Below are 14851 nucleotides of genomic sequence, written 5' to 3'. Positions count from 1 at the left end.
TCATTTCATTGACCATGAAATATGTAAGGACGATCTCTTCCCCCCACCCTGCCATACCTTCTCTGCTGGAAGGAGTCAAAAATCTATTTATGGGAAGAATTAAGCATGTCAGAGTGAAATAAAAATTGTTTCCCTACTGCATATAAAGATCTGCATGTATCACCCATTCCCAGTTCTGAAAGCACTAAAGTAAAGGGATTATTTCTACCCATTACCAGCAAAGAGGTTTTGGAAATACTCTTTTGTTGTCTGAAACAGTGCAGCTATTTTCTTATCACTTCCACTCATTCATCTGGCACAGTGCAAGCACATGGAAAAAAAAAAGTGCCTAATGTATAACCAATTAACAGAAAGCCATGTATGCTTGCTGTATCATTAGGACAAAATTATCTGAACATGGATAAGTGGCTGCAATATGACACACTACACCACCATTTTTTGATTCAGCGTAAATGTTTATTGACTAAACAAAGATTACTATAATGTAATCATAATAAACATTAATGATCAGTCATCTATGGAACTTGCTCTCTAAATTAATACACTGTAATACACGCTAATGTGGCAGAATTATGTTGGGCTGAACTCATATTTAACTAGCGGTTCCATCTCAAGGGATTACACACTTTCAATTGCAGACAAGTATATTTTTAATTTAATTAAAAAATACAGTCTTAATCTGACAAGTTACTGGACAAAGGGTTGGTGTATTATGATGAAAAGGGTTTTTTTTAATTGCATAATTATTCACTGGGGATTCCTCTGGCTGGAATAAATTAGGGCTTTTAAAATAAATTAATATTCTTCTTATATTTATGCAACACAGGCCAATGTTTCCAGTTCTTGTCAAGATGTAACCCAGGCTTACCATTACCCCTCCCACCTCCAAGCTGCACCAAAATGAAATGGTACTGTAAAGCACAGGAGGCGAATTCCAAAAGCCATTTTATATGGTGAACGTATAGGCCATGTTTAGTTATAAATCTCAACTCCAAACCAAGTTAAATGATGGTAACAGCACCTATCATTCCAATGTTTCTCCATTTGCACTGGATTGTTTCTTAATCAGTACACTGAAGACCCAATTAGTTGCTGGTTTGCCTGACACAATTATTTCTCCATTAATTCACAAGTATTAAGAGTAAACATTTTCCACCTAGCCAATTTGTAAGTTATCATAACTTACTGTGCAAGGCAGGAAATTTAGTACTGTAAAGCCTGGTAGCGTTTTACTACAAGAGTTCAATGTACAATGTCCACGAAGCTGCCAAAGCAGTCTAGTAAGTGTTTCAGATGAGAACTCATTTATTGATCTGCTTGTGCCAAGGGGCTTAAGAGGGCCTGAAAGAGTTCACAGGTTCGCTACTAGCCATATAATCAAGCAGCAACAACAGCCACTTCAAATCTAACCTTGAACCCAACTTCCTTCCATATTCAGTCCACCTCAAATTCCCCCTCTATTCACATCAGCACATCCCATCCTCAGAATCTTAATTTTTAAAAAACACATCCCATGCTAGATTTCTATAGATGCTTTGGAATTACCACTGAACAAAAAATGAAGAACAATTTTACACTTCAAGAGTTTCAACTGTTTTCTTGATGTTAGACTTGTGAAGACTATGTTAAAATGTTTCTTCCTCATCTTGTCACCGACACTAAAACTCACTAGCAACTCATACACACTTTATTTTGCTTACTTTTGTGAGCAAAATTTTGTGATAGGAAATGTTTGTGGAAGAGCACAAAGAATTCTTTTATGTGCAAAACTGCAGAATAAAATAATAAATGTTAGCCAAGACTATGGAGTAATGGGAACTAGAGGAAGAAAAAGAAATAGAAGAGGAAAAGGGAGGAAAAGTCAGATCTTTCCCTACTAAATTGTAAAGGCTGGAAAAAAACACAACCCAACCCTCAAGTTAGACTTAGAAGTTTGAAATACGGCTAAAAGGCTTCCTGTCCCATGTTCTCTATGCCCATGTCTTTTAGAGGTGTAATTCTCTTACCTGGTGCAGCATACAGAAGACTAGCTCCAAAAAGACTAGCTAAAACCTGCATGAGAAGTGTCTTGCGTCATGGTTCAATGATATATTGTTTGACTTTCAAGTTCCCTGTACTGGATCAGAAAAACTGAGGTCACATGAAAGAAAGAAATGACACAGCATAAACGAACTCTACAAATTCAAATTTGTTCAAACAATTTTGGCAGGTTAGCTTTTTTATCAGAAAGATTTATGTGGCATCAAGTATCTCCTGTCTTCCTGAAGCTGACATAAACAAGGATTTATGCTTTTTTGCTGCCTCGATGTACTTTGACTAAGTTGACAGAAATGGGATTGTGCATCACTGCATGATCTGGATCAAATTTTTATTGCTGGCTGATCTGCTTGCATGTAATATTTGGTAATAATGATTGTGGAACCATTGCCCCATCATAAAGGCTTCTACCCTGAAGACTTCATCACCTTAACCAAAGGTATTTGTTTATATTCATGCATGTTACAGAGCAGTTCTCAGGTAAAAAGATTGTAGAAAAAGAAATTAAGCGATAGCTGTAGTGTGGTAGCTGAAATGATGACTTATCGTTATTAACTGAATTCTGCTATCAGACCTTTTCTATACTTTAACAGAAGTCAACTTCAAAAGAAGTCTTGCCAATTCCCTACTGTCATGTAAAACTACTTGCTGTCATTTCACCTGGTTTATTACTTTTCTCTCTTTAACTGCACCCCCAAACAGGCACAAATTATCATCTTAGGAAAGAATCAAAATTTCTAACATCTGGAAAATAATAAATCCTATTTCCCACGTAAGAAATCTAACACTGGTAACCTATTGCAGGAATAACACATATTAGGCCATTAATCTCCATGAAACACAACCAGAAGTCTCTTCAGAGGTACTTAACAACACTGGTATCCGGATCTTTTTGAACTTTCACACATATGCTAATCGCTACACAAATCTAAAGATACGAGTGCATCCGTTGTATACACACTTACTTAAACCTGTGCTAACATCTAACGAGACCACATTGTTTATTCATTATTCTTCTCTGTCAGCACATCACAAAAATGGAAAACATATCGAAATTTTATACTACTTACATGTTGAAGTAGTCTTTAGTGTTGCTACAGTCTATAGTGTTGTTACAGGCTAAAGTACTACCACAACAGAAGCGAGCGAAGGTCTGAATTTAAGCAAGGGATAGAGGGAAACATAATGGTTTTTATTAGATCAAAGAATGCAGTAGGGTAAAAAACAACTGGTAGGTTTTCAGGCACTCAAGCCCTTCAGGTGACCTGAAAAAGAAGCTTGTGCACCCAGCAACTTATCATATTGTGCACCTTCCAACAATATTCCCTTTGATATGTTTAATAAATATTTAATAAGCAATATATAAACATAAGAGTGCAGAGTTTGAGAAAAAAGCAGGGGCACGAGGATACCATAAGTCAGCTGTGGAAAACAGCAAGGCCATATAGCAGAGGAGAACAACATACAGATTACTCATTAATGCAATGATCAGAAGTGAATAAGGCTGTCAGCTGAGGCTTTTCTCCTCTAACTGCCATAATTCAAAATTTAACCTTTTAAATAAATCCCTAGTTTTTCTTGAACAACATTTATACCCTTTCCAAGGATGTGGATACACAGCCTACCTCACCAGAAATGCTACGTAACACACTTGGTTTACCAATGTGGTTGGCAAGAAAAATATTATTTCTTTAGACTGATTACTATATGCGCTGCCTTTGTCATAGCTGTTGGCCATAATCAATAAATGCCATATGAAACAGCTGGAATGAGTATTACTAAGCCAGCTTGCTTTTTTTTTTAGAAACAGCTTAGTGCCAAACCCTGGAAAGAATTCAGGCCAGGATGAAGACAACTTCCATTCTCTCAGAGGGTCAATTAAAATTATACAGCACCCACACACAAAAAACCTAAACAACAAAAAAACCAAAACAAAAAACCAACCTTGCACACTGCTTACCAGATTAGTTTTCAAGATCACACTGAGGCATAAACTTTGAGAATCCCATCAATGCAACAAAGCACTTGACAGCATATTCTGCCGCCTTCCAAACATGGATTTTTATCCTTTTCTTCACTTTTATTTATATATTAAGAACACACACCTGTAAGTCACTTGCCATGCCTCAGTATAAAATGAATATACAGCCCTACTAGGCTCAGACTGAGGAAAGCATTCCAGACAGCCATAAAGCACCAGCTCACATATACGCTCAACAGAAGTCCAGCTAAAATGAACTATGTGTTCAAGGTTTTCATGAATCAATGCCTCGAAGAAGCATTAGCTGCTTGATTAATCAGGAAGCAGTACTGCCACTATTCACCTAATCAGAACTTGCCACTCTTAGCTCATGTTGAGATATATTTTGCTTCAAAGTACTTTTACAGATACCATGATTACAATGAAATTTGGTTCCACTCCCCCAACTACAGCTGCTAGACCCAAAACCTTCAACTTGTACCCCATCCTGCGCCCACCTGGTAGATATTCAGTGAAAAAATAGGACTCCTCGAGGAGAAGCATACTATTCAGCGTCAGCAACGGTATCATATCAGAGCTCTTTATGAGCTTCAGTTGAAAAGTGTCATTCGGGAGTAAAGTATTATTGCTTTTTCATCCAGTCTTTGGTATATGACTTCTAATGATTCCTCTCCTTTTTTCATAGATTTAGTCAGGCTTCTGTAGGCTTTCATGAGGCTTCTTACACATCTGTGCAAATTTTTCTCACCACCTGACTTTAAAATCCTCAGTAAATTATCCCAAGGGCAGATAAGGATCATTTGGCTCTAGAGCCAATTCATTCATACTTCCTGTCTGCTGGGAAAGAAAGAAGAGAGAGGAAATAAAAAAGAAACTGAAAAGTGAATTTATAATAATCCCATTTATAATAATTGGGCCCTACTAGGTTTAGGGCTGGAACAAGAAGCTATTTTAACTGTTCAAAGGCATCTTATAATTAAAATGACATTTCTATCCCAAAACTTTTACCTACTATTGGTACAATTAAAAGCAAAGATAACTACAGGAAATTAAGGACAAGATTTTTCCCCAGTTTACAATTTCTTTCTTTTAGTTGGTACTTTTAATGGGTCCTAGTTAGTACCATTCTATACTTGGATATCTTCATGGACTTTTCAGTAAACAATCAGTTTCTTTGCATGGGTCTTTTGCAGAAGGGAGATAAACATTTTTTAAGTGATAAAAAAAATAAGGGATGAGAAAAGTTACCAGGTTGTCAGAGGAAATAAGAAATGCAATATGTGAAGCCAATTACAATTACTTAAAAATTACTAGCTTTCAGTTTCATACCAGTGTCATTCTTTCCATTTTAACTGCAGCAAATCATTATATATTTATACATGGGATGTCACCAGGTTACAGTAAACAATCAATGAAGCCACCACACCCAGAACTAAACTTAAGACTCATGAAAGAGACCTATAATATCACTTGCATTTGTATAACACCAATATGCAGTACTACAAGCTCTACTTGCAAAGACAGCTGTTGAATCAAGCACAAAAATTTCCTTTCTTCTTCTCATTTTTCCTGCAGTGTTTTCCTTTGCAAGTCTTAATAACATATCTTTCATCCTGACTTGTAGGCTTCTGACTGCAAAGATAAGGTTACAAGCGTGAGTTTGTCAAGTCTGCTTAATCTTTCTGTCAAGCAAAACAGTATGTATAAGTCCAGCTGCAGAGACAAACAAAGCTGCAAACATAACCACAGCATACTCTGCTACCTGAACACTGTCACAAAAGAATTTTCCTACCATTAGGCAAGATGAAAAAAACATTGCCAAATAAACAAGACCCAGTGGACATACCGGGGCAGGAAAGATGATACTAAGCCTTCAGGCACTGGTTATTTCTGGTGTCAGAGTTTAACATGAAAAGTCGCCCACAGGTTTAATGGCATTCATGCATACACAGAGTGAGAGTCTGTGCCCAAGGAAATCACCAGCGTAACTCACATTGAACTTGCAACTCACACTGACCTCGATTGAGTTGGGATAGGATCTCACTCCTGTGTCATCTGGTATTTTCCTCCCAAGCACAGGATCATTGCTTATACTAAAAATTCTCTTCTGAGGAACTCAAGAACTATCCACCTTCTGCGGCAAGTCACCGCCACAGCACCAAGCTTCAGCAGGGGACTCCCTAGCATCCCACCATGAACACAATCTCAGCTAATATTTAACGAGTAGGTTGAAGCTGCCAGTTCACAACTTCTAAAACAGAGTGCAAACCCCGTAGACCTAAACCAACAGACTATTTTTCAGGAAAGTGACTTTTCATTCCTATTTCATCCAATAGGTGACAATAAGCGCTACAGCCACGCAAAAGAGCGCAGTTATATCAAACTGAGATTTAAAGCTAAAGCTACGATGGTTTCCGTGCTACCACGTATTGAAGCCAGATATAAATGAGCTCCTACAAGCGTCAGTATTCTCTGAAGCTACAGAGATCAGCCCTTAGTGCACAGGCTTTGTTCAAAGCCAGCTTTGTAATGAACATGCCAAACTTCTGAATTTCAGCCTCAAACTCAAGCTTCAAGTAAGTGGCTTCTCAAGCTTGGGACAGCTTCCAGAAGTGGAAGGTCCCATGACACTACAGACTTCCACTAGTAACACTAGTAACCAGAAGAGAAAGGAGAGTGAGATTCAGAGAAAAAAAGCCCAAAGAACTCTTGGCTTTTTTCATTGTTTCAATTCATTTACATATTTGGTATGTGTAAACACATGAAAGATTATGTATCTAGCAAAAAAAAAAAAAAAATCTTTTTGCAGTTGTTTTCTGCCTCACATGGTAGATGAAAATACTGAATGGTAAGAGAAAGATGGATGTGGAAAGTCTGAACAGAAACACCTTAGTCTTTCCAATTTCTTGTATGGCAGGTTATGCATTCCTCCATAATAATTCAATGCCTTCTTAAAAATAAGAATGGACTCACTAGCTTTATGTTCTGAATTTTCTCTAGTTTTTCTTAGTTACGTGATAAAACATACCAGGAAGTATTTCAGGATGTAGCATCCAATACACTGGTTTCTCAGTGTACGCATTATTGTGCGTTTATAGACCTTATATTCGGTGGTCTAACAAATGAAATGGAATACATTTTCTTTAATGTTCACACAGAGGTGGCTCTACAGCTTTTTAGCTGGTAGGCATCTCAGTGGAAAATTTTTAGTAGACATGCATGTGTGCATGCATAAAGCAACAGGGGTTTGACAGAGCAACATCAGACAAAACAGGAATAGTGTAGGTTATAGGATATCAGGAGAATATGAAGAAGATGTGGATATTTACAGAGGTTCTTCACTGGAGATGAGGGAGAAAAAAAAAAACCACAACAAACCTATTTCCTTGTAAACAACCTTGTAACTTTTTCCTGTGCATCTCTTTTCACACCTAGCCCAAGTTCTCCATGCTCATCAGTGTGAGCCTGGGATGGCCAGCAAAATCCCCACTGAGGGCTACTATGAGGGCATGCAAATACCCAAGAGTTCTGTAAGGAGTTTAAGGTTTAGTTTAAATTGTTTCGGTTTAGATGTCTCCATCTGCAGAAACTTGGTATACGTTGTAACTTGTTATGTGTTATCTTCATTGCAGTATGCTGTCACTACCATGTCACTACTATGTCAGAGAACGTCACTGTATGTCACAGAACAACTAATTTCTGGTGAATGTTCTTCCTGAAGCTTTGATGTTCAGCTTTATCACCACGATCCTGCAGCATCATGCCAAAGACAGTGTATTACCTAATGGTTGTGTGAGCCATATAGAAAAGGAAGCCCAAAGTCTTCAGAAGGCTTAATTTCAAAGTTAGAAAAACCTAGTGAAATACAAGCACTGCACAGCACACAATGTCAGCTACAGTCCTTGCTAAGAATTTACAGTTAAAAAATATTTCCAGAATATATTAATGTAAAAAAGTATAAAAGATATCTTCAGAATGAACAAATCAAAGAAAAAGCCCTTAAGGCAGACATTGCTGAAGGGCAATGAAGTTACACTGCTGGGGATTTTCTTTACTATGGACAGGATTGCTATCATAGCCTAATTGGTATCACCTGAAACTTCCAAGTCTGAGACCCTATTTTCAGTTCTTCACAACTTTATTTGTGGGCTGAAATTTTCCAACCTCAAAAGAAGCATGTGAGTAAGATAGGAGTTCAGGAAGGGTTACTGAGAAGGCTAAGTGAAAGAAATGGGATTTGAACAAGATAAGAGAGAAGAGATAAGAGAGAAGTTGAATGAGTCCCAACTGGGGATAATAAACAGAAAATCTGTGCCCACTAATGTAACTTGAAATGAAACCCAAGATTGTTCTGTCTCACCATTTTTTTTCCTATCAGCACATCAGCTGTTACATCCTCTTACATTGCTTGGCCTCAGAAATAGCAGCCTACAATTGCTATCAGTTATTCCATCACATCAAGACGCAAAAGTCCGTACAGCTAATCTTGAGATTCAGCCTTGATGATGACCTACACTAGTGTCAATATTATATCCTACAATAGAATTACCATGTTTTTTAAAATTAGAAATTTATTTATGGATCCAAAGCCACAGAGTTGTTACAAGAATATCAATGCGCTTCCTAAGCCTAGCAGGAAAACCTTCAGGAACACCAGAGGTGAGTTTGCCTCAATGTTGTGGTTTAACCCCAGTCAGCAACTAGGCACCACGCAGCCGCTCTATCACTCCCCCTCCTCAACTGGACAGGGGAGAGAAAATACAACAAAAGGCTCGTGGGTCGAGATAAGGACAGGGAAAGATCACTCAGCAATTACCGTCACAGGCAAAACAGACTTGACTTGGGGAAAATTAATTTAATTTATTGCCAATCAAACCAGGCTAGGGTAATGAGAAATAAAACTAAATCTTAAAAACACCTTCCCCCCACCCTCCCCTCCTTCCCGGGCACAGCTTCACTCCCAAATTCTCTACCTCCTCCCCAAGTGGTGCGCAGGGACGGGGAATGGGGGTTACAGTCAGTTCATCACATTGTCTCTGCCGCTCAGGGGCAGGACTCCTCACACTCTTCCCCTGCTCCAGCGTGGAGTCCCTCCCACCGGTGACAGTCCTCCATGAACTTCTCCAACACGAGTCCTTCCCACAGGCTGCAGTTCTTCACAAACTGCTCCAGTGTGGGTCCTTTCCACGGGCTGCAGTCCTTCAGGCAGAGACTGCTCCAGCGTAGGTCCCCTGCAGGGTCACAAGTCCTCCCAGAAAACCTGCTCCAGTGTGGGCTTCTCTCTCCACAGGGCCACAGGTCCTGCCAGGAACTTGCTCCAGCGTGGGCTTCCCACAGGGTCACAGCCTCCTTGGGCATCCATCTGCTCCAGTGTGGGGTCCTCCCCGGGCTGCAGGGGGACAGCCTGCCTCACCATGGTCTTCATCACCACGGGCTGCAGGGGAATCTCTGCTCCAGCGCCTGGAGCATCTCCTCCCCCTCCTTCTTCACTGACCTGGGGGTCTGCAGTGTTGTTTCTCTCACACATTCTCACTTCTCTCTCCAGCTGCAGTTTCTGTGCTGCAGTAACTTTTTTTCGCCCTTCTTAAATCTGTTATCCCAGAGGCACTACCACCGTCACTGATGGGCTCGGCCTTGGCCGGCAGCAGGTCCGTCTTGGAGCTGGCTGGCATTGGCTCTATCAGACATGGGGGAAGCATCTAGCAGCTTCTCACAGAAGCCACCCCTGTAACCCTCCCACTACCAAAACCTTGCCACACAAACCTAATACACTCAACAATGGTTTTTATGTCCCTGTGCATGTGCGCAAAGACATAGTTTTAATTACAGGCTCAGAATAGTATTTTCTCTTTCCATGCAATTCCTACTTCAGCTTCTGCACAGGAGAGCATGATCTGAAGAAGAACCATTCATTTCTACTGAAAAGATGATTGTCTTTCCCTCTTGTTAAGTAACATAGTAGATATAGTCATAGCAGCAAAGCTCTCACACAGGGAAGAGGAGAAGGCATGGTCTCAGAGCTAACATGGATCTGGAATCCATGTTTGCTTCTGCCAACAATTTCCAATGAGATGCTTTCTAAGTCATTAAACAAAACTTTTCTCTTGGATGATTTGAAGACTACCTATGAGTTTGCCAAGAGACATGTAAGTTATATGAAGAGAGCAGTCACCTCAGGGAACTGATCCTAGCTTGCTGCCCTTGACTGACAGACCTGCCATGCTGCCTGAATGATGAAAACAGAAATATAATCCTTACTTTTGGAATAGTTTAAAAGCATGAAAAAAATAGCTTAAAAGAATATCTATATATATTTGGTTTTCCCCAAAACCATTTTTACACAGAGAGAGAGAGATGCTTTGCTCTTCAAAGAGCTAAGAATATGGAGACTAGCCTGACAAAGAATTGGCTTGAGAATAAAAGAATACTGAGTATAGCCACCCAAATAACAGCTGGAATTCAGTGCTGAGCACCTGGCATTGGACACATAGTCCTTGATTCTCAGAGGTACTTGAAGCCTCAGGTGTAGTAAATGGCAGCACTCACAGGATTCAAAATTGCTTACAAATGCATGGTTTGACCCATCACATCCCATGTTTGCATGACTAGAGGACTGTTAATTCTTAGACGTTCGTCAGCTCACGCTACTTATTCCCCATCTGCAGTCACTGTCTGCATATGCTGTAAAAATTATTGTCATCATAGATCAAAGATTATGCCTCCAAAAGACAGTGAGCAGGAGAAAAACTCTCAAAGAATATAGATTGCATCAATATCATATAAAGTGAATTCAGTAATAAAGAATGAAAGATTCAGTAAGTATGAACCAAGTAAGACTTCCAGTAGAAGCAGAGAAGAAATAATCATTTCTTCTTTACTTTTTCATCCCTCAAATGTTATTGTTTCTTAAACCAGATATTATAAGTCAATGATTATATTTTGTTATAAAATATAAGGCATTTTTAAAAGAGAACTAAAAGGCTTATTTTAGTTAGGGTCAGGGAAAATTTGATGGTTCAACTAAACCACTCTTTAGTATACTGGTAATACTAACTGCCAGTCTCTCATCTGATGCAAAGAAAGCTTTTTTGATAATTGTCTCCTTGAAAAGGCACCAACTGAGTTGTCAGGTTTTAAGCCGTCAGGCTTGAACAGTGTATATGTACAACAGAACTTGTGCCTTATTATAGTAATATCCAGCAGCGTTGCTAAAACAAAGGTCTTTAGGCAACACTTTTATAATTACTCTGTACTTTCATTCCTTTTCAGTCTTAGATACTACTGACTCAAACTCTCCCTTCATCAGTACTTTTACCCACATATTCTAAAGGTTTTTTGGGGGAAAAAATATCAGTTAAAACCAGTATGATTTTATATTTTCCAAATTATTTTTTCTGTAGTTATTTTATTTTGTTGTTAAAATTTTTATACTGTCCACATAGCCTGTTTTTCACAAAAAATTATGTGGGGTTTTTTTTATGTTTAATATAAACCCTAACCAGACCTCTTAATTCCTGGACATGAAATAGGTGCTTCTTTTCTGCAGTTCAGCTGGGCCAATGAAGTGGGGGATATGCAGGAAAGCTGCCAGATACAAATGTAATTTCTTTTTTCTTCAAAAGTGAAGGGGGGTCAGCCTGTGTGACTCCAGTCTGGTGTAACTCACAAGCAGGTTGCACGTGGTTCCCACAGGCAGTCTGTATCATTTGCCTGGCAGTGGGTTATGTTGGTGTGGAGGCTGGCAAGAAATCTGAAACCCCAGCTGTGGACACGGTGAGCAGCAAAAGCTATTCAAACTAATGTTAGGGAGTCACCCCCAGGCGGCCTTGGTCGCTCGACCCATTCCTGAGCAGTAGCCTGCCTGGATTCCCTAATTTCCACCTCTCAGAGCTGCATCCTATATCCCTAGCCACAGCGAGATCTTGGACTGTGGTTTATACCATCTGCAGGGTAACAAACCTTACCCTAGAATTATAATGTTCTGTTAAGTCTCATTAAAAAAAAAAGAAACATTTGTAATTTTAATTAAAAAAAATCAATTTTAAATAAAATGGGAGTTACAGTTTCAATAACACAATGCCTATTAAACAATGACTGTTCTGTTGTATCTCAATTTCAAAATTAAACCAATCCAGTCAGCACAGCACGAACACAGCTATACTATGCACAAACCCTTTACACCAAGGACTGTTTCGACTCTGAACAAGTTATCTGAAAAAAACCTGTTAAATTTAAAACCGATAAAAACCAATACCCACATAAGCATGTAGAATGCTCACTCAGCAGAGTCACACAATGACTTCATGGGTCTATCCGTATTCTTAAAAAAAAAGCTTAGGAGTTCATAGGGGAGTACAAAAAATACTGTTTACACATTTCCCCAGCAGTACTATTATTAAACATTGATTCAATCCAGAAGAACTTTAAAAATACAGTTTACATCTCCTCATGTTTATTTACTTTTTGAATTCCTGCTCTAACAATGAAGAAAACCACACAGGGAACTCAGTTTCATTTAACTTAAAGCTAGTTCCACCTAGCATTAGTGCATATTTTTCTCTGAAGACACTGGAATAAGCTACTTGTGTAAAAGCAACTTTAAAAAGTAATTTCTTTGGTTACAGAAACATCACTGCCTGACTTAGATCTACTCAGAGACCTCTCAGCAAACTGCTAGATTTGCTAAAACGGCACACTCTTTTAGGCAGCATACCAAAGGTCTATAACACATCAGTGACAAAAATCACACTTAGATGCCAAAACACCTCCCAGAAGCAGAGGTCACTCCTCCTTGGAGGGGGCTTTGGTGTTGAAAGCAAGGATCCTACCTTCAGTGGCCCTGACTACTGTTCCATGAGGAGCTTTACTCCTGCATCCAGCCACCTAGGTTGGACTTGCAGAAGTAAAAGACCAGATGACAAGAAGCTGAGCGATCATCCAGCTCAGAGACCGAGTAACAGGCCAACAGCTTATCTGTTGTTAAAAAGAAAAAAAAAAAAAAAAATGCCAAAACCCCAGCAAGGTCATTAATAAAACGTACAGCATCAAGGACAGGAAACTCCTGGCTGTGCGCTCCAGTTACCCTTGTGGGAAGGGAAAAGGCATCTAACCAGGAATAGGCCTTTCCCGTAGATTTCAGGCAAGCTGCTTACTTGCCCTGCAAGGGTGGGAAGAAAGGCTTAACCTCTTTTGTCTGCCCTAAAGGGTTTCAGCCTTTTGGTGGACTTCAACTAGGGTGTGTTTGGCAGGGGGGCTGGATGGGAAGAATTGCAGGAATGCTAATGGCAGCGAACAAGAGGAACCAGTCTGTCCTCCCAGCCTACCACAGCCCCCCCAGGAGTTAAAGCGGCCTTAACTAAACCCTGTGTCACCTTCTGCCTGGAAAACTTACTACAAAACAAGGTCATCGCTCAGACATCTGGAAAGGTCAGAATGAATGTTTTGTGTACCGCGTGAAGTCAGCCCCTCCTGCACATGCACACTGATACAGATTTTAACTACATGCCAAATATACGATGCAACACATAGAAAGAGTGCTGAAAAGTGAACTAACTACATATATCTATTATAACGGGGGTGAAGAGGAATTAATTTTCAAAGGACTGGTAACAAAGAGGAGGAAAGAAAACCCTAAAACCACAGCGTATCAATATATAGCTAGAGATATTCTTTAAGAGATATTTTATGGCTTATAGTTATAGCGTTGAATCTCAACATGCACAACTTGCACCGTATCTAGACTACCACATAATGATACTATAATCTTCACCCCATTTTCTCTGTTTCTTGTGAGGTTTCGTATTGATACGAGCTCTAGTTCTGCAACAGGACTCATACCAGAAACTTTTTGTCCTGTGAAGTTCTCCCACAAAGTCAGTAGGGATGGCCACAAGAGTGCAAACCCACCTACCACCCACCAAACCCATCAAACTATTTCACACGTTCTTAATGTACAGAATCCTATTCAGCTGAGTCATATCCTTGTGCATATAACCACAGTTCTCAGACTGAGGTGTAACACCGGTGTAAAACAACAGCCTCGCATAATACCTGTTACAGCATAAACCTGTCTCTCGTTACGATCTTTGAACAATATTATTGTGGGAAACGGTAAAAACGAAAGCCTGCCCGGGCACCCTCCGCGGGGTGCAGCCGCTACCCGATGGAGCAAAATGGGGAGTGGGGGGGGGGACCCCAAACCAACCACCGTTTGCTTTGCCTTTAGACAGGGCACCTTTCATCCAAAGGGCCGCACAAACAGGTCGTTACCACGGGAAGCACGAAGAGCGCTTGGTTCGACTTCCACCTGCACGTACCTATACGCGCCTCCAAAGCGCTCGCTGGAAGAGCCCCGGGCCGGGCCGCTCTGCCCCGCCGACCCCGAACCCCCCCACCCCGGCAGCGAGTTTCTCACCCACCTCTCCCCCCCCCACCCGACCCCGCCGCGGGAAGCCCCATCCGCTTTTACCTTCCCTCACCGGCAGAACACCGCTGCCGCCCCGGGGGAGGCCGCCCCGGGTCCCTGAGGAGAAGGAGCGCGGGCCCCTGAGGAGAAGGAGCGCGGGCCCCTGAGGAGAAGGAGCGCGGGCCCCTGAGGAGAAGGAGCGCGGGCCCCTGAGGAGAAGGAGCGCGGGCCCCTGAGGAGAAGGAGCGCGGGCCCCTGAGGAGAAGGAGCGCGGGCCCCTGAGGAGAAGGAGCGCGGGCCCCTCCGTTCTCCCCGAAGCGGGCAGCCGGGCCGGCCTCACGTACCTGGCGGCGGCAGAGGCTCACGGGCACCACAGGTGCTTCTCCCGGCCGGGCCGGGCCGAGCCGAGGCGGGCGGGCCGCGGCAGC

The 14851-nt window shown here is 41.1% G+C and overlaps 1 protein-coding gene across 1 annotated transcript in view; it reads right to left on the bottom strand.

The window, feature by feature from the left end:
* The window catches only part of ARHGAP8 (Rho GTPase activating protein 8), an 86114-nt gene extending 71522 nt beyond the window's left edge, over positions 1-14592 (bottom strand). The window contains exon 1 of the mRNA XM_052789867.1: positions 14487-14592. The gene's annotated coding sequence lies outside the window, so the exon portion shown is untranslated. The remainder of the gene's footprint in view (positions 1-14486) is intronic.
* Between the last annotated feature and the right edge of the window lie 259 nt (positions 14593-14851).

This window comes from Harpia harpyja, chromosome 6, assembly GCF_026419915.1.
Source record: "Harpia harpyja isolate bHarHar1 chromosome 6, bHarHar1 primary haplotype, whole genome shotgun sequence".
In the NCBI taxonomy this organism is placed as follows: Eukaryota; Metazoa; Chordata; class Aves; order Accipitriformes; family Accipitridae; genus Harpia; species Harpia harpyja.
The sequence above is the reverse complement of the archived record's forward strand: the minus strand, read 5'-3'. Positions and strand labels throughout refer to the sequence as shown.